This window comes from Euprymna scolopes, chromosome 1 (genome assembly GCF_053919585.1).
Source record: "Euprymna scolopes isolate OS-2025 chromosome 1, ASM5391958v1, whole genome shotgun sequence".
Taxonomy (NCBI): Eukaryota; Metazoa; Mollusca; class Cephalopoda; order Sepiida; family Sepiolidae; genus Euprymna; species Euprymna scolopes.
In genome coordinates this window covers 111,120,996-111,145,678 of record NC_136482.1, presented here as the reverse complement: position 1 = coordinate 111,145,678, position 24,683 = coordinate 111,120,996, and the positions used below count along the sequence as shown (strand labels likewise).

Genomic DNA, 24,683 nt, shown 5'->3' with positions numbered 1-24,683 from the left:
AATTTATATTTTTATTTATTTATTTTCATTTTAATGGGCTTTGCAAAATCAATTTTTGGTATTTAAAAATTATAATTCGAGCTTAATAGATGAATCGAGAAATCGTATATTGTTATTTAGTAATAAGATAAAACTAAATAAAATGACATTTTAACAATTATTTGGAATAATCTATTAATAGAAATGCAATTTCTTGTAATGAAAACTCCACACACCTCACGTCTTAAGATGTCTTAGATTAGAATCATATGTGTTGTATGAGACGCAGTGGATTAGAACATCATTGCAAAGGGTTTTGGAGGAGTCTGTTTCATTAAAACCTCACACATTTAGTTTGTTTATACTTGATTGCTGAAGTGAATAGTATCACTGAGACGAGAATAAAAAGGATTTTTGGTGTCTTCACAAAGAAGGCCGCATATGCACGCAGTGTACAAGAGATTTCTAGAATATCTCCAAACAGAAAGCGTGCATTCTCCCGTGGAAAAAAATAATTTGCAATTTAGAAGCATTTAAAACAGTTTATGCCAATATGTCTAAGTCGGGACGGTTTGGCAAGTTCAACTGAACATACTTTCATCGTGGGACCTATAAAGAGCTTTTGTCACCTTTGATGTCAAAATAATTAAATCTATGATCAGAAAAAGAATTTACGAATTTGATTTGAAGGACGTGTAAAGAAAACGGGAAAGCGTACACGTAAGCTTCATCAACCACTCGTTTGCCATTGTAAACCAACAAAAAGATTTATCGGTACGTGTGTGATGCATGGAAGCGAAACCTAGCCATTGAGGGTTGAAGACATGTGTTGCATGGACGGAAATAATTTGTGTAATTTGAATGTGGATCTCAAAAGAAGATTAAATCCTGACAGTATAGGGAGATGTGTGCAAAACAGGAGGCATGGAGAAATGGAATAACCCCCACCCCCGCCCCGAAACATTTATTTGCCTCAGAAAACAATTAACAAACAAGCTTTCGACCTACTACATCCTTGTCAAACGACTCTTTTTTTTTTTGAATAAGTTTTTTTTTCCTAAGAGATATCAAATCTCTCGTAAGCAGTAGTCCGTTGAAATGTTAACTGGACAGTTTGAAAGTCTCACGTATAAACCAGAGTTATCCGAATTTTTACGAAAAGTCTTCTGTCCCTTCCCTCCCCTTTGCACAAATCAAATTAAAACGCTTACTTAGGATCACTTAACCATAGAAGCTGTGTTCCACAATCCAATTCGTAATAATTTGTAAATTAGTTTAGGATTACATCATGTACATACAAATGGGTAAACAATATATCTCATTTATACATGCTAAACAAGTGATTGCCTCTTTTTTCTGTTTAACAATTTAAGTTCATGTTTTTTTTTTTTTTGTTCACTGTCATATAGTTGAATTCCCTTTTGTAATCGTGAATTTTTAGCTGTAAGTGCAAAATTTGCGATATGTGGAAATTCCCTAGGAATGTAAACGGCACTTACTTTATTACACTTTTAAATAACTTTCTTAGACTATATATATATATTATATATATATATATATATATATATATATTTTTTTTTGCTATAATAATTAAATACCTACAGACACTAGTGTTTCATCCTTTCAGGATTCTTCAGTGCAGGGTGTCACGATTAACACCAGCCGAACGATTCGAACCCCGCAACACGAGATATCTCTGGCTCGATTAGCGGAGACCGTATCCATTCGGCTACCATTAACCGCGTGAAATAGCGTTGAATTTAAACATTTTCATTTTTTAAATGTTCATTTACGTCCGTCAGAGAGTGATCTAATCGTTATAGGATGATCTATGCATAAGAGCTAAATTGACCGACTTTAAATCAACTGAAAGTGCTCAACGATAAGAAATGAATTTCTTAAAGGGGCTGTCATAATTATTTTTTTGCTATAATAATTAAATATATATAGGTACGTCCAAGGATGGAATACTGTTGCCACATCTGGGCAGGAGCTGCTAGAAAGGGTTTGTCCTGCCTTGATAGAGTTCAGAATAGACTACGTAGCCTCGTATGAGATGTCCTTTTCTCTTCCTTGCAACCTCTATCTCACAGAAGAGATGTTGCGAGTTTGTCTCTGATGTATCGTTATTTTCATGGAAAGTGTTCGACTGAGCTTCAATCTATGGTCCCCCCTCGCCAAGCTTTCACAAGAAACACTCGTCTAGCAGTAAACACTATCAATAATTCCCCCCACTCTTTATCTGTACCTAAACCTAAACGTAGATTCCATGAACAGAGCTTCTTTCTTAGAACTGCACGCCCGTGGAATTGTCTTCCGTTTTCCTGCTTTCCGGCTGACTACAATATGGTTGTCTTCAAGTCTAACGTAAATAAGTTCTTCATGAGCCGTTCCATATAAGTTATCAAATTTAACAAATTTTCATTACTAATTATACTATATTGCCCAATTTCCACTGTACACTCTTTAACCCTTATCCTCGAGTGGCCTCTTAGCTTGGATAATGTGGTGATGCCTATGTAAAAAAAATATATTTATATATATATTATATATATATATTATATATATTATATATATATTATGTATATATATATATTATATATATATTATGTATATATATATATTATATATATATTATATATATATCTATTAATTATATAAATATTATATATATTATATATATTATATATATTAATTATATAAATATTATATATATTATATATATTATATATATATTAATTATATATATATATATATATATATATATATTATATATATATCATATATGTATATGATATATATATATATATTATATATATAATATATCATATATGTATATTATATATATATATTATATATATAATATATCATATATGTATATTATATATTATATACATATGTATATATTATATATATTATATATATTATATATATATCATATATATTATATATCATATATGTATATTATATATTATATACATATGTATATATTATATATCATATATATATATTATATATATTATATATCATATATATATATTATATATCATATATATATATATTATATATATTATATATCATATATATATATTATATATCATATATATATATATATATATATATTATATATATATATTATATACTGTTTCGTTGTATGAAAATTCATTATTACGGCTGGACTAGCACCTCCCCCAGCCGCGGATTTACCCTAGAAATCACATTTATATATATATATATATTAGAACCCTGGGATACGGCATTAAAAATCAGTAACAAAATACAGTATATAATAGACATGTATATAATCAAATAGCATTATAAATAACACAGTAAGGCAGGGTAAATACCGTAACCAGGGGGCGAAAACATCGAAATCCACATCGTAACCTGAAGAAAACCTATCCTAGAGCCAATATATCCCTGAGTTATTTTTTTTTTAAATATAATTATCCACTGACACGTGTTTTGTCGTCTAGGACACATCAGAGTTGCTGAATCTAGCGAGGTTCGAAATCGGGACCCCACGGTAAGGAGCCTTACCCCTTAACGCTCGTCTATCTCGCACAACTGTTTGGATATATCGCGATTTACTTAGATGTTATTTGTTTTTGTTTTTGCAATACGTTTTTGAATTAATTCAATTATTTACGAAAGTGCATTTCTTTACCTAAATACGAGTTGGGAATAATTTTTCCTTTAACCTATTTGGTACCCCTATATGGGGAGCGGCATATATATTGTTGTTGGTTTTTATATATATAATTATCCACTTACACGTGTTTCGTCGTCTACGACTCATCAGAGTGGCTGAATCTAGCGAGATTTGAAATCGGGACCCCACGGTAAGAAGCCTAACCCCTTACCGCTAACAGGTGGGAATCCTCAAAAACTATATATATATATATATATATATACTTAATTTGCTCACATAAAATTAATATACGAAAGTATAGATTTATGCGTAAACTTTAAGTATTTACTTCAAAAGTGCTCAATACGTAGGTAGAGCTAGTTAGTAATTTATAAAATATATATGGCGATTAAGCTACATTGAATATTCGGCGTTTCATCCACTCTAAGACTCCTCAGGCTTATGCGCATAAGCCTGAGGAGTCCTAGAGTGGATGAAACGCGGAATATTCAGTGTAGCTTAATCGCCATATATATTTTATAAATTACTATATATATAGGGAATCGCACAGGTAAGATGAATCGCACAGGTAAGAAATTCATTTTTATACTATGAAAAGGTTAGTAATTGCAATTAAGAATAGGAAATTGGATAAAAAAAATTTTGTAACATGTCTTCTTCCTAAGATTAAGGGTGGTGGTGTTTGATCAACACTGCTGGGGAGCCATGAAGTAATATACTGTTTTGTTTTTAAATCCCCGAAACAGTGTTTCATGGTAAACAACTGATGATCCCTTGAAAAATAAAAAAAATTGGTATTATAGTAAATTCGAGAGAGTTGATGCAGTGATTGCAGGTGATTAAATGACTTACTGACTAGATTTTTTTTTTTGTTTTTTTTTAACGAATGATAAAAAGTAATTTTTTGTGTAGTTTCAAATGTTAAAAAACTTCAAAGACTATATATATATATATATATATATATATATATATATATATATATATATATATATATATATAAAGTTAAAGGTATTCAAGAGATAGATAGATAGATAGATAGATAGATAGATAGATAGATAGATAGATAGAAATATATGAGAGAGAGAGAGAGAGAGAGAGAGAGAGAGAGAGAGTAAAGACATTCTCGGTCATTACAGTACACATCTTAAAGCAATAACGATGTACTCTATTGATATAGATATATAAAATTTCACATATATTATTTCGAATAATGATGGCAATGTAAACGCTTGCACGGTGTTTTGATATAAGATGGTATATTTGCACTCAGTGACTTTCTTTTATATTCATCTCTACTTTATAAATCCCATTCACAAATCATGCATGACTAACTTTATGTCTTTCTGTCTGTCTGTCTCTTTCTCTGGATCTGTCTTCTCATATTTTTGTATACACACGCACGCACGCACACACACACGCACACACACACACACATACACACACACACACACACACACATTTACAATTATTTTTGTGAAACGGTATTTTTTTTTCAGCTTTTGAAGATTCCCACCTTTCATTTTTCTTTTTTATCATGACATTTGTTAATTGCAATTCATAAATATTCTATTTGCACTTATTCAGTTTTTTCCTTTAGACTTGGCTGTAAAAAAATATAAAAAATATAAAAAATATAAAGCGCAATCACTTATGTATGTCATATATATAATTCACACAAAAAGGGACACCTGGTATACAAAACAAGAGACACTTACTCATAAATATATTGTCATGGCCTCTTACATAAGGTCAAGATCTATACAAATGTACTAAAAAGAGGGTTATTTACTGAATAGAATAATCAAAAACTAATATATGCATAATATATATATATATATATATATATATATGTGTGTGTGTGAGATAGAGAGAGAGGGAGAGAGAGAGAGAGAGAGAGAGAGAGAGAGAGATCAGAAAAAAACGGTACTGTCGGTTTCAGTCCAAAGAAAAGGGGCCTATAATTGGTTTCCTTTACTGGACTTTATTTAGTCTCTCCTATTCTTCATAACTATATAAATATATATATATATATATATATATATATATATATATATATATATATATATATATATATATATATATATAGTTGCTGTCAAGAGTAATGAATGTCAACTTACTTAAAAGAATAAATTGTAAGATGGTCAGCATAATGAAATCTTGAATGTAGACTTTTATCATATATAAATATATATATATATATATATAAATATATATATATATATATATATATATGTATGTATGTATATATTATTTACTATAATAATTATTAAATACCTACAGATACTAGTATTTCATCCTTAAAATCATCAGTGCAGAGTGTCACGATTAACACTAGTCGATAGATTCGGACCCAGCAACAAAAACTATATCCGGCTTCTTTAGCAAGGACCTAATCCATTCGGCCACCGTAAACCGCGAGAAATTCTGTTGAAATTTAAACATTTTTTAAATGTTTTTAACGTATGTCAGAGTCATTATATGATGATCGGCGCATATGAGCTAAATTGGCCGACTTTTTATTTCAACTGAAAGTGCTCAACGATAAAAAACGAGTTTATTAAAGGATCTTATATAATTATTTACTATAATAATTATTAAATATACATATATCAAATAGAACCCGTATGTAAAAATATGTTTTGAAGCCATCCAACGCAAAGAATAAACAATTTAAAATAATGTTTATCGATATATTTCGGTGAAGAAACTCGCCCTTATCAATTTTTTTTCTTACGCCTCATGGTGGTACTGTCATGTAGGACAATCCGTTAAGTTGTTGTTAAACGATGTTTGATTTTTTTATCGTCCACGAATGCACTTGGCGTGTGCTAAAGGAATAAAATCATAACAACAAAATATAAAATGAGAACACCATATCGTGTATTTTCACATGCGTTACAATTGTTTCGTAACCATTTAGACAATTTTAAATATTATATCATTTAAAAATATTCCAAAACACCAACTCTTCAGACGACAAAATAGACTATATATATATATATATATATATATATATATATATATATATATATATATATATATGTATATTCAGATTTTCTATTTTAAGATAACAAGCAACTGAACCTACCTCTATCCCACTCTCATATTTTCTTCTTTTTTGGGGGGTTTGTTATTTTCTGATAGCCTTGGAATTAACCGCCACATTTTCATATTTCTACTTTTTAAATGATATTACCTATTTTAATATTAATTTTTCTGTGTGTTTTTTTATTTTATTTTAGTAATTATTTTTCTTCTCTAAATTATTTATTTGATTTATTTCCTTAATACTAAACTACACCATCAAATTCTAGTTTCTACCAAGATGTTCCGACTATATCCTCCTCAATTTACGATAGTTTCGTATCAACTTTGTTTACATTTTACGATCTCATAATTCATTTTGCTTCACATTTATTTCTTAAGAAGGAACTGCAATTAAAAGGTTAATTTGAACAGTATTAATTAAAATTCATCTTCATCCCATACTTGTTATGCCAATAATTTATATTTTAAATTTAACTTTTTAATTCTTATCATTATCTAAGTATTTTATTTTAATTCTTTTATCTTCCCCTTCATTATCATTCGTAAAATAGTTACGTTCTAAGGGATATAACTCTGTTTATTAAATGTTTATCAATTTATCAATTTCTCGAAATTTTAAGCATTCATATTTTAATATTTTGATTTTAGTATTTACTAGCATGGGTGCCCGGCGTTGCCCGGGTATTTGGAGATGTATGTTGAGCAAAAAAAAAGTGGTCAATTTTTTTAAAATTTGACCCCTATTATGACCCCTTAACATTTATTGTTTTGGGCTCAAATTAAGTTATTAAGTTAGATCCATGTCCAAGAAACCTATATCTAAAATTTCAAGTGTTTAGACCGAAAATTGTCGGAGGAGTTTGGTAGAGTTCTCAAACGTCAAATCGTTGAACTTTGACCCCTTAATCGCCAAATTTCTGGCCGAAAACCGATCGCATCGATTTTCCCAAATCTTAGTACCCTGTATATCAAATTTCGAGTCTGTAGACTTAAAATTGACAGAGTTATTGCGTAGGGAAATGTACCACACAGACACACACACAGACAGACACTTTCACTTTTATAGATATATAGATTAATCACCTCCGTTTACTTTTAAACTCATAATTCTAACATTATCTTTTATAACAATCTCAATTTAATTTCTCATTTAGTTTTCTTTAACTTTATATTTTGATTACATTTATTTTACTCCATCCTAGTCTGTTTGTCTTAATATCTTGCAGTTACTTAATGTTAGATTTTTTTCCATTCCTGTGTTATTGAAATTACTCAGATGTAATTTTATTACCCATAACGATTATTAAAAACAAAACTACTTCTATTTAGGTTATAACTATTTTAGTTTCTAACTGTTAGTTGATGATCTACTAATTTATTTATTTATTGCACCATTTTAAAATCTTAGTATTAAATTTAAAATTCCCTTTCGACATTTATATTTTACCTTCAACATATTCAGTAAATTTTTCCTTTTCAAATTTATTTTAATCAGATTTAAGGCGTGATAGCAGGAATTTATTTCTGTGAAGACAGCTTTGTATAAAATCTTACTTTTTGTGCAAAATTTCCTCTTTAGAATTCACTGTGGTATGCCACAAGTAAACATAGATTAAATCGCTTTGATTTACTCGGTTTGTACTTTCTAGCTTTATCTACTATTGACCATTTTAATTCAAATTATTTTCTATTCTTACGTAGTTCTCTAACATAACCCCCTAATGCAGTTGTATTCCTCTTCCTATTTCTAATAATTATTTTTGTTCTATCCTTATTTCTATCATTATCCTCATCCCGATTTGGTTCATTCTCTGGTTCAATTTTAAATGATGCAACATGGTTTCGGTATCTGTCCTTAAAAAAAAAACAGTTCCCCCTAGATATATCTTTTTACTATTATCCACCTTAACTTCACATTTGCATACAATTTCAGAAATTAAGTAATTTCCTTCCAGTAAACATTCGTTAGGTATTCTTCAGTTACACTTTCTCACCAAATTTAGTTCACCTGATTCAATCCTATTATTATTCACTATTTTGTTTATTTTACCATAATTAGAACCTATTATAGTATTACATAGATTGGCAGCAATTAAGAATGAAAGTTTAACTGTGTTCTTATTAATCTATTTTCTGTTCACTGAAAAAACAAAAATACCCTCACTAAAGGTAAGGATAATGAGGAAACGTTAGATAAAATGATGGTTAAAATTATTACGAACTTGCCAGGATTCGAACCTGGAACCTTCTGATCCATAGTAAGATGCATTATCCATTGTGCTACAAGTCCTGTCCATATGTCAAAAGATGTTACCGCAACTGTATACAGACAGCGCTAAATTCCGTTGACATGGGTAGGTAACTTTTTCAACAATTGCACGAACGGCCCACAAACCCTTATTTCGGGGGCTTTGTGTGATTCGGCGTTGTTTGTTACAAACCATATGTAGATAAGGACAATCTAGGGACGCACACTTTTCAAGGAAAAAAGAATTTTTCAATTCGATGCGTCCGTTCGAAAGTTTTATTAGTATATATACACACACCCACATAAATAAATAAATAAACATTTAGAATTTTATTAATAGTATAGATAAACTGCTGGAATACCGACGTGACCTTGGGTCAGCTTCTGGATAAGTACCTAGTTTTGTATTAGACCTTTTCACAATAATATCATGGGTTGTGAAATTTGTACAGGATACTCATAAACAGTAAAGATGGCGTTATACGTATGTAATGAACTGTTTTCAGTGTTTCAGAATTAGATACCTCAAAATGGTTTCATTTGCCCTAAAACAGATAAACCAGAAACATCTCAAAGCAATTATAATAATAATAATAATAATAATAATAATAATAATAATAATAATAATAATAATAATAATTTTGTTGTACATACTGTCATGCGTTCGACAACTTTTAGAAATAGACTTCCAAACTAACCTATCCATAGTCAGATCTTTATTCATATTTATCTTGGCAATTCTTATCGCTTCCGCAGCCTTCCTCTCTGAACTAAACTTGCTATCTCAACTGTTCTGCATCTACTAACCCACCAACTCTCATCCATTCTTTCAATGTGGTCATACCAAAAAAGTCCCCTGTTCTGCACACATCTACCTATACTTCTCTAGATTTAATCTTCCTCTGAGGTCATCAGATCTAAGCATGTTTTTAACATTCACATTACGCATCCATCATATCAGTCTTATACCATTTTTCTCCATGCAACGTATGTTCGCAATCAGCTTTTAAGATTGATTTTAAACGATCATAAATACTAGGTCGAGGATTGTTGCATTTACAGATATATAAACAAGTAAAAGATAACAATGGATTTATTGATATTAAAATCGATATATTTAAAGAGAGGCTTAATTGTGTCTTGCATGAATGATTAAATGAGTGGGACTATATCAATTGTATGACGGCAAAGTTTTTATTGAACAAAAAAATCACGTGTGTTTAGAAGCAAGATAAGGATTAGACAAAAAAGCTGCACTATGAACGAAAACTTTTCATTTGTTCATGTAGCAATTGAAATGGATATCTGTAAAATATTGAATAGCATTGTGCCAGACTGGACTGTTCTGAATGTCAGATTCTTTAGATGAAATTGAAATAGACGTCGGGAATACATCTAGCGACATCTAAGGAGTCAACATTTAGAGACGTCATTAAGACATAAATTAGTAATCTGGAACGTATGGAATAGTCTTGTGCCAGACTGGACTGATCTGAGTGTCAGATGCTTTAGGGGAGATTAAAATAAACATTTGTAAGACATCTGAATGTTCTCTAGAGGCACCTAAAAAGACAACATATAGAGGCAGTTAAAATAGATATTAAATAGCCTTGTACCAGTCTAGGAGGGTGTTTCTGAATTTTTAGAGATGAGGATTGATAATATGCTAATATGCAATATGTTCGGACTACTGTTTTCATTTTTGGTATTATTCTATTTCCATTTCATAAGAACATCACACATTTTGAATTCTAATGACTAAAATTTGTTGGAAAAAAAAAGAACAAAACCATTCTTTCCACTATTCACCAATAAGAGCTATTATCGAGATACACCTGGAGAAAGTCAGAGGTTGTTTTTTTTGTTTTTTTACATAGGCATCACCACTTATCAAGGCCCATAGACCACTCGAGGATAAGGGTTAAGAGTGTACAGTAGTCAATTGGACAATATAGTAATCGTTAGTAATGGAAATTCTTTAAATTTGTTAAGTGGAACGGTTCATCAAGAACTTGTTTACGTTGGACTTGAAGACAATCAGATTGCTGAAACGAGAGAATAAAAACTAAGATGAGAACATTAGTACGAGAAATACAAATAATATACTTTAGAAGATGTAAAAAAAATGTTGAGCTTAAAACGAGAAACGAACAGGTAATTTCTGGATGAGTAATGTTGGATATTTATTAATTCAGTGATAAATCAAACAATACAACGTTTTGTGGGTAACTTGATATTTCAGGCTGGAGGATAAGTATAAAAAAAATGAACATAAACATGTGTTATAATATACGCATAAGGTGTCTTGCTTTATTTACATACGGGCGGTTATATAGCAACCTTTACAAAAATTAACTGCGAAAGGAAAGAGGGACAAATAATTCTGATCCCTATCAAATCGAAAGGATTAAGGGGAGATAAATCTGACCTCTATTACTATTAATGCATTTTAGTATTGACTAAATGTGATAATTTCTATCATGTAAAGCATCTCAAGAGACTTGAATCACGTTAACTTTGTGCATGCTTTATCAATAAAAAATGAATAATTAAGACAATCAAGGTAGAATGCCAGAAGCTAGAGAAGAAATTCAATATGATTCACAAATCAACGGAGACTAGTCTGTTTCTAATTCCTTCTTTACTCTCTTTATCGGGACTTAACTTGAATCCATCTGGTGGCAAAGTCATTAATGATAGATGAGAAAACATTGAGTACTTGTGCAGAATAGATCCCCAAGAAAAAATACTGAGATTCACAAATTTTAATGGCAAATTCGGAACTTTGATAAGATATGCAGATGATAAATTGGCCAATACAAATGAAAAAGCCGGTTACAGATGCCAGTTTACTTTTGCGGAATCTTTATTTCAATCCCTTTTTGGATAAAGTACATCTCTCACCTTTTATTTCAGAAACATCTAATTATTTGCTTTTTTCTTCTTAAATTTCATAAATATGTGTAGTTTCAATTTATCAACCTTTCTACAGCCCCACTCCTAAAAAAAAAAAAAAACTGGAACAAAAATTTAATTAAATACATTGCCCTCCTCCAGGCAACCAAGAAACGAATATGCAATAAATTGTTTGCAAAAACAAAACTGTTGCTTCGTACACCGCGCGTTCAGATAGCTACGTAGTTAAGATTTGGGAATCTTTGTAAGGACCAAAATCATTTGAAGTGTAAAACAGTGGGGGGGGGGTAGATCTGATGATCTCAGAGGAAGATTAAACCTGAATAGTTTAGGGGAATGTGTGCATGACGGGAAACTTTGATGGTATGGTCTTGTTGAAAGAATGGATGAGAGTTTTGGGGTTAGCAGATGTAAAACAGTTGAGGTAGCAGATTCAGTTCATAGAGGTAAGACGAACGAAAACATGGAAGAGAGTGATAAAAATAGACGTGAGGGCAAGAGGGATAAAGACCTAGTCAAAGATGGATTACTTTGTAATTGTAAGTTGATTTCTTATAGGCACCGCCAAAAATGGCCGAAAAATCAAGTTGTTGTTGTTGTTTAAAACGAAATTACATTTATTAAAGTCCATTATTTCTGAGTAACATTTTTTTCCCAGAAAGATAAAATCCTGAATTTTATCATATAGAAAACAGAATAATGTAAAACTTTTTCTACTATTTTTAATTAAATTTTAAATATTAAATTTTTCCAAAAAGTTAACAATTGACATTTTTTAATCTTGCACAAAAAACGTACATAATTATTTTAAAAAAAGGTTTCTGAAATAATTAATTTATTTATTTGTTGTCTAACTAAGATTTAGGATGATTTTCTATGAGAATATGCAAAAATATTATAATATAAGTACCTAGATTTCAAATAATTCCACTTATTCATATAGGCAACCAGTTACTTCGCGTCGATCTAGAGTCTAGATCGACACTGTTTACGTTTGCATTTGATAAAAAGCAAAGTATGGAAGACCAAACAGGCCAAAAAAAACTTATTTTTCAGTGACGAAAATTTCAATGTATTATTAAGCTGAGGCTGGCCAGTACCAGATGGGTGACCATTTGTATGAGTTTGGTTTTTAATGTGTATGTGTGTGGGGGCCAGGCTCCCCAAAATGGGGGGGGGGGCAATTTAAAGCAGAATAAAAAAAAAATTATTTCAGCACGTTTGGTCCACCGTAGTCGAAAGGCGGCAAACGTTTTCAAACGGGATCGAAAAAATGATGCTATTTTTAACACAAAGGGCACAATATTTATCGAATTATTTTTTTTTTTTGTATCGATTCTTCAAAGCATGCCCTGTTTAATAATGGTCATGCATTATTCGGCTCGCTAAAAAAAAATTGTTAATTTATTTATCAAAGATTTTAAAATGGCTTTTTTCGTATAAATATTAAAAAAAATTTTTTTTTGTTTTGCTTAACTTAAATTAATTATTTTACTTAACATATTCACCGAATTTCACACTTCAAAACTCAAAAGCAGGATAATTAAACACAATCGAAGTTCTGATATTCAGACGTCAAAATAAGGTATGCAAACAATTTTTTTTTTTTAATCTATAATTCTGTCCCTTACAACAACACAATATGTTGTGTTCAGTTTCAGATGATTATTTTAAGCATATTTGTACCCCCTCAAAACAAGGGGGGGTTGTAAGCAATATATATAAATATATATATATATATATATATATATATATATATATATATATATATCGTTTATGAAAAATAAGTACACTGTTATAAAGTTCATTCTTCTCTTAATAATCGCTGAAAATTTCGTATTGATCGGATAATTACCTGATTTTTGGTAGATTTTTAAAAAGACGGTCCGTCAAAAAGTACTGACCTGCCCCCCCCCCAGTTTTGGCGGTGCCTAATTTCTTAAAGCCATCTCATTTATAATATAGACATCTTTATTATAAATGAGAATTTAGTTTAATGTTAATTGTTATAAGAAATGATCAAACATTTAATTCTGTTTGCAAATAATTTATTTGCAATTACTTTCACTCAATTCCTTTGACCAAGATCTGAGAGTGGCAATTAACATGACAGTTATCATGTTTCACTTTATACAGATTGAATACTTCAGAGAGAGAGGGGGGAAGGAGAGAGAGGGGAGAGAGAGAGAGAGAGAGAGAGAGAGAGAGAGAGAGAGAGAGAGAGAGAGAGAGAGAGAGATTGCAAATACTTATGGCTTATGGGGCTCTTTTTCACTGTGGTTTGTTTGTGGTTCATTATCTTAATTCTAACAAGAAAGAGACCTATTTCTTTGGTGAAGAATATTATTTTCACCCCTTGCCTATCTCTGTTTTTATAAGGACCACACCCTAGTTTCCACTCACATCCGGTAGGTGGAGGGTGTTGTCATGCCAATTATATCTTATTTATTTATAATAAAAATTTATTTTTAATCAAAGAAATAGTGTGTGGTGGTGGTTGGATAATGGCTATCAATGTGGACTATACCACGACCTTCGTAATATATGTCATTAACGCTCGTGAGCTGAAAAATAAATAAGGTCATCGGTGAGGTTCTAACAAGTAAATCGAATAGTCAGACTGTCGGTAATGAATCCAAAAATTTTACAAAAACATTAGAAAACTTCAAAATGCATTTAAAAAGAGAAAAATAAGGAACATGATGATTTGTACTAAAACTCCTTCAATATTTAAAAAAAAAAATTCAAAACAGAAAAGTTTTAATTTAATTTTATTTATTGCGGACTATTATTCTCATCTTTATTAGTTGTTGTTTCACGACGTTTGGCCTTCGTCAGGTGGTAACCGCGACGGTATAGGAACTCCGAATCTCCTAACTGCATTCTCAGCAATTACTGCCATCCAGTTTTTGGCCAAGTAAGCCTCTGGCCGGCTTTTTGGCCAAGTAAGCCTCTGGCCGGCTTTTGGGAAGGATTGAAGCCGCTATCTTCAGACAATTCTCACCTGGAACCGTAGAGATTCAACGTCTCTATCCACTGCGCCACGGAAAAATTTTGTGCTTATGTATTAAAAGTAATTAAGCATTTCATTGTTTCGTGAATTTTAAAGATATGTCCATCATTTTACTTATAAAGTACATTTAAAAAGAAGAAAAGAAAGAAACATGATTCGATTTATTGTAAAACTGAACTTTATTCAATATATATAAAAAAAATATGCATGTAAAATTCCTTATATTTGAAGCAGAAGACAATCAAATGTTGAAAAGCATGAAATATGAATTTAGACAATAGACAAATATTATTAAATCAACTTAAAATTAAACGATACATATTTTTTAAAATCAAAACGAACAACAATGTATTTTTTTTTTAAATCAAAACGAACAAGATTTAAAAAAAATCAAAGTGAAAAACATTTTTCTAATCAAAACAGATAACACTATTTTTAAAAAGATCAAAGCGAACGATATTTTTTTTTAACCAAGACCAATAAATAATTTTTAAAACGAACGATGAATTAGTTCATCTGAAAAAGAGAGGATAAGTTAACAAAAGTAAAAACAAATTAAATTACAAACAAAGTTATTATAAACAAAGTTATTATAAACAAAGTTATTAATGCAGAAATATTTCAAACATTAACTACTAGAATATTACAAAAATCGGGTTCGTTCTTCAATCCGCGTAGATTCGAAAAAATTGTTAGAAAAAACAAAAAACAAATAAATTTTACTTTTAATTGCATATATCCAAATGTAAACGAAAACACTCTGACTTCTTAGCGTCAAAAATGGTTCAAAATTCGAAAAATAAACAAAATAATTTCCCCCACTCTTTCATCTGTGCCTAAACCTAAATATAGATTCCATGAACAAAGCTTCTTTCCTAGAACTATACACCTGTGGAACTCTCTTCCACTTACCTGCTTTCCAGCTAACTACAATATGGCTGTCTTCAAGTCCAATGTAAACAAGTTCTTGATGAACCGTTCCCCTTAAGTAATCCAATTTTACCAAATTTACACTTCTAGCGATTACTATAATATTGCCCTTTTGACCACTGCACACTCTTTAAACCATGTCCTTGAATGACCTCTTGGCCTTTATAAGTGGTGATTTCCTTGTAAAAAAATAAATAAATAAACAAAATACTGATAGAAATCCACCCAATAATTATCACTGTGATACTTCCTGACATTTATTGGCTGGATTTCTATCAGTATTTTGTTTATTTTTTCAAAGTTCGAACTATTTTTTACGCTAAGGAGACAGCGTATTTTCGTTTCGATTTTCCAGTTTACTTTAGCAGTTCGACACAAGTTCTTTTGCGAACAGAATAAAAGCTTCAGATTCCGTTGAAACACACAAAACTTATCTAGGTAGGTAGAAGAGTAATTTATCTTGCTTTTGGTAACATTCATTGGTTATGTATTTGAATTATTGACCCTTTTTTTTTCATTTATTGGCTTCTCTGCTAAATCCCTGAAAATGGTTTTGTCATAAGATGTTATCTACTTCCGGTTGTTTCGTGGTACACGTGACCAAATTCATACGACCAGATTCCATAACGTCATCAGATTATATGACTTTAGTTCTTAGGCCATCTTAATATTACAGAGGGCCGTGACTATACCGGGAATCGTCTTCCCAAGTTCTAGTTTCATTCTCAGTTCCAACATATCACTTACCCTTTTTACATATGTCTTAGCTGTTTCCTTCTAATATTTGGTAAAATTAAAACGCAAATGCTTCAACCATTCATCTTCTGTCATAGGTTTCGATCCTACAAAGACAATGGCTGGCAATAATAATCTAGGTCTGAATAGGTCTCTTAAGAAATGATGACTTCATCAGAACTTTCCCACTCCCAGAAAACTTGGTAAACAATCACCAAATATTAAAGAACTGACATCAATGAGATTTTTTTTTTTTTCATCTCGGCACCAAAATCAACAGAGATTAAACCATTCTTATAACGATCATTTCCTTGTTGATTGCGATAGGAAGCTGATCCTGTGCAGTTCTAGGAGGTCCATCCTCTTAGACTTTGCCTTCTCTTTTTGATAAGGGTTTAGGTTATTGCTAATCACCTGAGACGTCCTTACTGGAGAATGCTGATAGAGGTACTTCTTGCAAGTCTGTGCCACTCCTCGAGGGCGCCGCTTTTCAATCCAACTTCCCGAGCCGGTGGAAGAGAAATAAATATCTTAAAGAACTGAACTTACATCAACTCATATTAATTGCCTTAATAAGTTCAAGCAAAAAAGTACCCGCCAACAAATAAATCTCTCATTTAGAAATTTTTCACAAAAACATCTCAAACTCTAAATTCATCACTTGAAAACAAAACAAAACAATAGCCAACAAAAAGGGCGAACAAAACGAAATTATAAAAAAACAAAAACAAATATATAACAAATAAATGTTATCAAAAGCGATATACGTTACTCTTCTATCTACTTGGATAAGATATTTTTGTTTTAATTAAATTTAAACAATTTATTTTGCTGTTCAAAACAAACCCTGTGTTCACTTTGTTTAATTAGAACGAAAAAAATATAGCTGACATTAGACGATCATACAGGGTCGAGATAATCGCCTTAAAATCGAAAATATTACACAAATACTGGTAAGAAAAATATACAGTTCGGTTTAATATTATATTTTCGCACAAATGATGACAGTCATTTGTTGTGATTTTTTAAAAAAATTGATCGATTATCTAGACTTTACATGATTCCGTCAACCATTTTTTTTTCGTTCTAACTGAACAGTAGACATTAGGTTTGTTTTGAAGAAAAAACAAACGCTTTAAAATAAGTCAAAACCAATAAACTTATGCAGGTCGGTGGAAGAGTAACTTATATTGCCTTTGGTAACATTTATTTGTTGTATATTTGTCCGCCCAGCTTTTGTTAGATATGCTTAAAAATGCTCGGCTTATTTATCCAAAGTTTCCATATAAGTAAAAATGAATTCAAATGTTATCGCTTGACGAAGAGTCTTATCTTTTCACTAGTTAACCTCTTAGTTGGATGCCATGTCAGCGTTTTCATTTCAACTGAAACGTTCGCTTGACAGCTGAATCAGAATATTAATATTAGACATACATTAATTCCAACTGATGATATAAACAGAAAGCAGTTTACTATACTCTATTGTGTACTGGCTGTCCCAATCCGGTGTTACCCGGGTGGAGGGCGTATATAGACGTAATCAAAAAGCATACTAGTTTATACCCGCTTCTTGAGCGATGTTAGTACGTTAACTCTATATGTCAGCTTCCATCTTTATCTAAATTCTACCGCTTTATAGCTAATCTGAAGAAAAATATTTGTGAAAAATTGAGGAAAAAATGCTACTTGTTAACTCTGTTCTCTCTTTTCAGTTAGAACGAAAAAAAAAAGCATGAGTGACATTAGTCATATGGAGTCTAGATAATCGCCTTAAAATTAAAAATTACACAAAAATACTAGTAAAAAATATACAATTCAGTTGAATATTGCATTAAGAAACTACCATGAATGTATTTTACATTACAAATATTTCTAAGTTATTCACTAATGCCAAATGTCCTTTATGTCTATTTTCTATGGATTATATATATAAAAAAATATTTATCTAATTCTTTATGTAATTATGTTATGCTATTTTTTTTTTAAATTTATAAAACCCTTATCTAGTTTTGAAAATTCTTGTGATTTACATGAAATTCAAACTTATAGATTGACGTCGTAAAAGCTTAGTAATGTATATCCTGCTTATCCCCCTTTTTTGTCAACCAATAACGTTTCTATTTGCATACGAAGAGGCAAACTCAAAAATAACAATAATATTTTAATAGTATATAGATAAACAGTCGCATCCTATACTTAAACGGGGGACTTATATAAAATATGTTGCTAAAGTTGCCGGAAAAATAGTTGAATCCGTCTACTGTTTCAGAAAGTACCTGACTCCTAGCGCAATCTTCTACTTGTATATGAGTCAGATTAAGACCTAAGATGGTGTACTACTGGAATGGGGACGCTGCACTCTTTCTTGTCTTGAGAGATTTTAACACAAAAAGGAAGGTAAAAAAAAAGGCAAGATAGCAAAGTGACTCAGTCACACAACAATTTTCCAAGAATTCTCCTACAACAATCTGTCTCAGTTCTCCATGCAGTCTACTTTTATGCAATCGAGGCCCATCTAATCTACACACGAGCAGCGAGATTTTGCGTCACTTTGCGAGATCACTAATCATAAAAATTGTGGACGCCGTCATCCTTACTTTTTTTTTCCTCCCTCCCGGCAGCTTGATTCCACATTATGCGGGGGACGCTTTATCGGTATGCCCTTTCCTTAGTTTCCACAATTTTTCCAACACAGAGTCCAAAATTGACTTCATAATCTAATCGTGAGATGGTCTATTCTCTTTCCTACTGGCCCTTTCTCGTTGTTAGGCTGTTCTCTACTTTCTTGTTATTTTCATCGTAAGTGATTGACTGAGCTCCAATCTCTGGTTTCTCCGTATAGAATATTTACAGCAAACACTCGTCTAGCAACAATCACTGCAAATTACTTTGCTTTCTTAGTGTGTACTTAAAACGAAACGGAATTTCTATGAGGTAATAGGATTTATGGAAAAATCATTTACGTAGGCTCCAAAAATTCAACATCTATAACAAATCTGTATACAATCGTTTCTGATGCGATATAAATTTTTATTGAAATAAAGTCTCGAATAGAAAATTTAAACATATGAACCAGACCAAAGTGAGGCTAGCTAACGTTTATATAGCAAATCATTAAATTCATAGGCTAAAGAGAGGTAATTACAATTCACATAGAAAAAAATTGTATAAATGACCACAGCAAAGCAGGTCCACATATTAGATAAACAAAGGGGTAGAATATGGGGGAAAAGTTTAGGATGTTTACGTTACAGGTACCAATATAAAATGGAAAACATAATGAGATTTTATCGATTACAGGTTATTTTTCGGAGGGGGGGGCAGACAAAGAATTAAATAATAGATTAATTTTTAATAACCAACATAAGGAAGTTTGCAATTTGTAGAGTTAAAAATGTATAGATACATACATGTGTGTGTGTGTGTGGTTGTGTGTGGTGAATAACAGTGTGTATGTGTGTATGAATTCAATGTTTAAAATGCAATTCTATTTGTAGTTTCTTTAGAGCAGTAGATTTAGCACTTTGTTTCATGATTCATCTGGCGAGTGAATCATGAAGTACTACCGCTGATGTATTATTGTATTCTGATTATGTCGTATGAGTCAATAGTGAAATTCAAATTTAACACAATTACTTTTAAAATGACACCATGAAATGAGATCATAATTATTTCAATTATTAATCCCACATAACCTTTATAGAAACGAATTAATATGTCGCTCTACGAAGGCAGAAGCTATCTAAGGTCAGGTTTAATAATACCGAATAATAATTTGTGTGTTTGTGTTTGTGCAGGTAAACATAACGAAATCATTTGATTTCCCTGGCGGGCCCCTTTCATTATTAACAAACGCTAAAGGCATCAAGGGAAAACGTCTTTCCGAATGGGGAAGTGGAGAGTAACCCCCCTCCTTTTTTTTTTTTTTTTTTTTACACCCATAATCATTTATGCTATTTTATTTGTTTCGCTTTATGACATATCAACCCTTCTCGATTAATTTCATGCCGATCCGAGTCATCTTGGCAAAGAATTTTAGGCTTCAAGTTCTTAATATGTTCACATATTTATTCATGGATGTGAGATAGATCAGTGTCCTGTAGAGGGGGTGGTGGTGGCACAAGGGCATCTAAATTGAGGGGGGGGCAACCAATCATATTTAAACTATCTCACTTTCTCAAAGTATTTCTCAATGCTAGGACTAGGACTTATACTTGAGTCTTTGGGGTATACAATCAAGCAGTTGGCCCTAAGAATCACTAGACCTGTGACAAAGGTTCTATCGCTTCCGGTTAGAGTAGATCTAGAAGTAATCGAAAAACAAAAGGAGTATCTCTAAATCTGCTCCTCCCCAAGTTCCCAAATCGGGTCCCTCTCCACCGGATGTAACTTTATGTCAAATCCAGGACAAATAGAAATAGAAATAGACTTATGATTTTTTTTTTTTTTTTTTTTGCGTTTTCTTTGATGTAGTATAAAGTGACCAGATTTCTGAAATGAACACCTACGACATTTCTAGCTTGGAGATAAAAATAAATCGTTAAAAATGTTAAGCATATCAAATAATAATAATTAAAAAAAAATACGGTTTCATGCATTTTAACAAATGTTTATTACGGGATGAAAAAGGTATAGAATGATTAAGAAATTGGATATGGAAATCTCCGGTGATGTTGTCCTTTATGTCCGTTCTGCATCAGAGAATAAATCTATCTGGCTGCAATAAAATAAATACGTTAGTCGTTTTCTATGAATGCCAGAACCTCAATAGCTAAAAGCGGGAACATTTCCGGTGGCAAGCCATCTAAAACAGGTAATGTCTCCATAAATCGGGGACGTATAGTCACTTTAATCTACTACCAGGTAAGTCTCTATTTACTTGCTTCCACAAGAAGGCAGAATTAGACACAAGGTCAGTGTTTAATGTGAAGAAAATTCAGCCACTTCAAAAATGGTACTATCGATTAAGACAAAAATAAAAATAGGTGAGTTGGTTCTTTGATTGGTTTTTAGTATGGTTTATGAGCTCAAACTAATCTTAACACTTTTAGTATTAAATTTTATTCAAACCAGAAATAACTTTTTAATAAACATCGACTTAAAAAATATTTTGAATTATGAATGGTCACAATAGTATACTTTATACTATATAGTTACCGTTTATCAAGATCCGGAGGCCACTTAAGGATAAGGTTAATAAGTGTCGGATGAGACAACACCGTAATAATCGGTGATTGTGGAAATCCGATAGGAATTAATTTATTTAAAAAGAAAGAACTTGTTTACATTAGACTGTGAAAATGACCATGATATATCAGCTGGGAAGCAGCTCCGTGGTATTGTGTTCCAAAGACGAGTACTGTGGAGAAAAAGCTTTGCTCATAGAATTTTCGTTTAGTTTTAGGCATGGATAAAGAGTAAGGAGAATTGCTTATAGTGGTTTCAGCTAGGCAAATGTTTATCATTAGCATGTTTTACATGAGTTGGGGAACAAAGAGTGAAGCTCAGTCGAGCACCTGCCATGAAAATAACGATAGAACAGAGATAGTCCCTCCTGTGAGAAAGAATTGACTGGGAGAAGAAAAAGACATCTCCCACCAGAAAAAATATTAACACAGAGAAATAGCGGCCTTTGCTAGTGGTAGCTACTGTTGGCTCAGGAAAATTGTAGCACTGGCGGCAATGGTCAAAATAAAACCATCTGGCTTCCATTGTCGTGCATTGTCTGGCAGTGGCAGTTAGCAGAATCCACTGGCTGTCATAGTTGGCACTCGCGATTAGCGTTGTATTAGGGTGGTTACTATTACTTGTCTTTACAACTGTCACAGTCGGTTCATGGCAGTCACTATCAGTCACTGGCAGCCATGACCAATATCGGCCTAAATTTGCTTCCAAATGAAATTAGTTGTCATTGGATGACAGCCGCGAGAACTAGTGGTCACTCGCGTGTAAAGGTGTTTTGAGGGAACAGGATGCCTCTACAACTGTAAGCGTCGATTGAACTGCCCTGAAATGAAATCACCTGTCTTCAATTGTCGGGCACTAGCTTAGTGACAGTTATGACTGTTATCAGCGGTAACTGAATGATAGTGCTCTTTTAAGGTGGCTACTTTCACTTGATGGCACTGACAGGCACTGACACTTACTGTTGTATTGAGACGGTTATGTACAGGCACTGGCTGCCTTAACAACTCTTTGTCACTTTAGTTAAAATGTCGGTAAATATCAGCCATGGCCGAGGTAGTAATATATTCCAGTACTATGCGAAGCAAAAGGCACCAATCGGACTGTAACTTCTTTAATTGTATTTTTCTATCATCGATTTTCGATACATGTCAGAGGCATTCCGATAAAAAAAAAACCCTGTTTAAGAAGAACACTCAGAGACACCTAAAATAGAACGGACCCACACACATACACGCACGAGTGGGGGATTAAAGTAATGGGTTACATAGCTTTACTCTCGTAATAATTCGTAATTCTTTATACCGACGAATAAAATGTAAGTTTTAACTGAACTTAAGTTCAAAAGAAGGCAGCCAAGTATTATTGTTCTTTTGTGTCCCGAAACCAAAGGAAAACAAAACGTCATATTTCTTATATGTGCCCCTGTTTTATGCAAGAACCGCCTTTTCAATTATGAAACGTCGCATATATCAGCGATTCTAAATTAAGGTTGCCTATGACATTTTTGTGTTGAATCAATGATTGAAACCCGTTTTTTTTTTTTTTTTTTTTTTTTTTTGCTGTGGATGGAGGCGGAGGAGCGAACAAATTTATTCAGGCCGCTGGAAAAATGGTGGGATCTTTCTATCGATCCGGTAGATATCTCACTGCTGATGCTATTCTCTATCTACATAAGAGCCAGGTACGTCCAAGGATGGAATACTGTTGCCACATCTGGGCAGGAGCTGCTAGAAAGGACTTGGCCTGCCTTGATAGAGTTCAAAATAGACTTCGTAGCCTCGTATGAGATGTCCTTTTCTCTTCCTTGCAACCTCTATCTCACAGAAGAGATGTTGCGAGTTTGTCTCTGATGTATCGTTATTTTCATGGAAAGATGGTCCCCCCTCGCCAAACCTTCACAAGAAACACTCGTCTAGCTGTAAACACTATTAATATCTTTATCTGTGCCTAAACCTAATCGTAGATTCCATGAACAAAGCTTCTTTCTTAGAACTGCACGCCTGTGGAATTGTCTTCCGTTTTCCTGCTTTCCGGCTGACTACAATATGGTTGTGTTCAAGTCTAACGTAAATAAGTTCTTGATGAGCCGTTCCATATAAGTTATCAAATTTACCAAATTTTCATTACTAATGATTACTATATTGTTCAATTTCTACTGTACACTCTTTAACCCTTATCCTTGAGTGGCCTCTTGGCCTTGATAATGTGGTGATGCCAGATGCCTATGTAAAAAAAAAAAAATTATTTTTTTTTAATTTTAAATCTAGACGAATTCATTGAGCTGTTATAATAGCGTAGTGTTTACTTGTAAGTTTTATTTATTTTATTTTATTGTTTTGCGCTTTCTTTCATGTAGTATATACGTTTTCTTAACGCGTGTATCCCGTTGTTTGCTGGTTACAATCTCTATTTGCGTGGTGTGCGGATGAAGTAAGTAGCAGCTGGTTTGATACAGTTAAGTGATCACGCTAAAGCCAAAAGTAGGTCATCCAAGGTTTTTGTGCTATTTTTTTTTTTTAATTATTTTTATTATACTTACGCGAATGCGATCACCCCGACTCAACCCCACTCCTCCCTGTCTCTCAGACGCACGCAATTACAGTTCACGACTCGTTGAAAAGCTCACCTTTTAGATTTCCAAGCAAATTTGAGATACATTAGTGCTCCCTCCTTTTTTTTTTTTTTTCGTTGCCTCCCCACGAGAACGGAGTTAGAGAAAAAAAAAGCCAGGTTTTGACGTGGAGCTTCTCCAAAAAAGCGGCATTTTGGATTGGGACAAAATGATAAAATTGTCTCAGTCTAGAAGAATTTCTCATATACTGAAGGAGAGCAGAAACTATGAAATTTAGTAGTATCAGAACGAATACTATACTTTACAATATTTATTAGCCATAAAATTTACAGAACAAATCACACACAATGCCAATAAATTGCAGGAGGAGGCGAGGTATAACCTCTTAGACTTGACAGTTTTA

General features: G+C 32.2%; 1 protein-coding gene and 1 non-coding gene across 8 annotated transcripts in view; one reads left to right on the top strand and one right to left on the bottom strand.

Annotated features, from left to right (window-relative positions):
• The window catches only part of LOC145265262 (kelch-like protein 5), an 879,607-nt gene that overhangs the window by 609,975 nt on the left and 244,949 nt on the right, over positions 1–24,683 (top strand). The gene's annotated exons all lie outside the window — the stretch shown is intronic.
• Positions 8,897–8,969, bottom strand: Trnah-aug (transfer RNA histidin (anticodon AUG)). The gene has a single exon. It is a non-coding gene; the product is annotated as a tRNA-His (tRNA).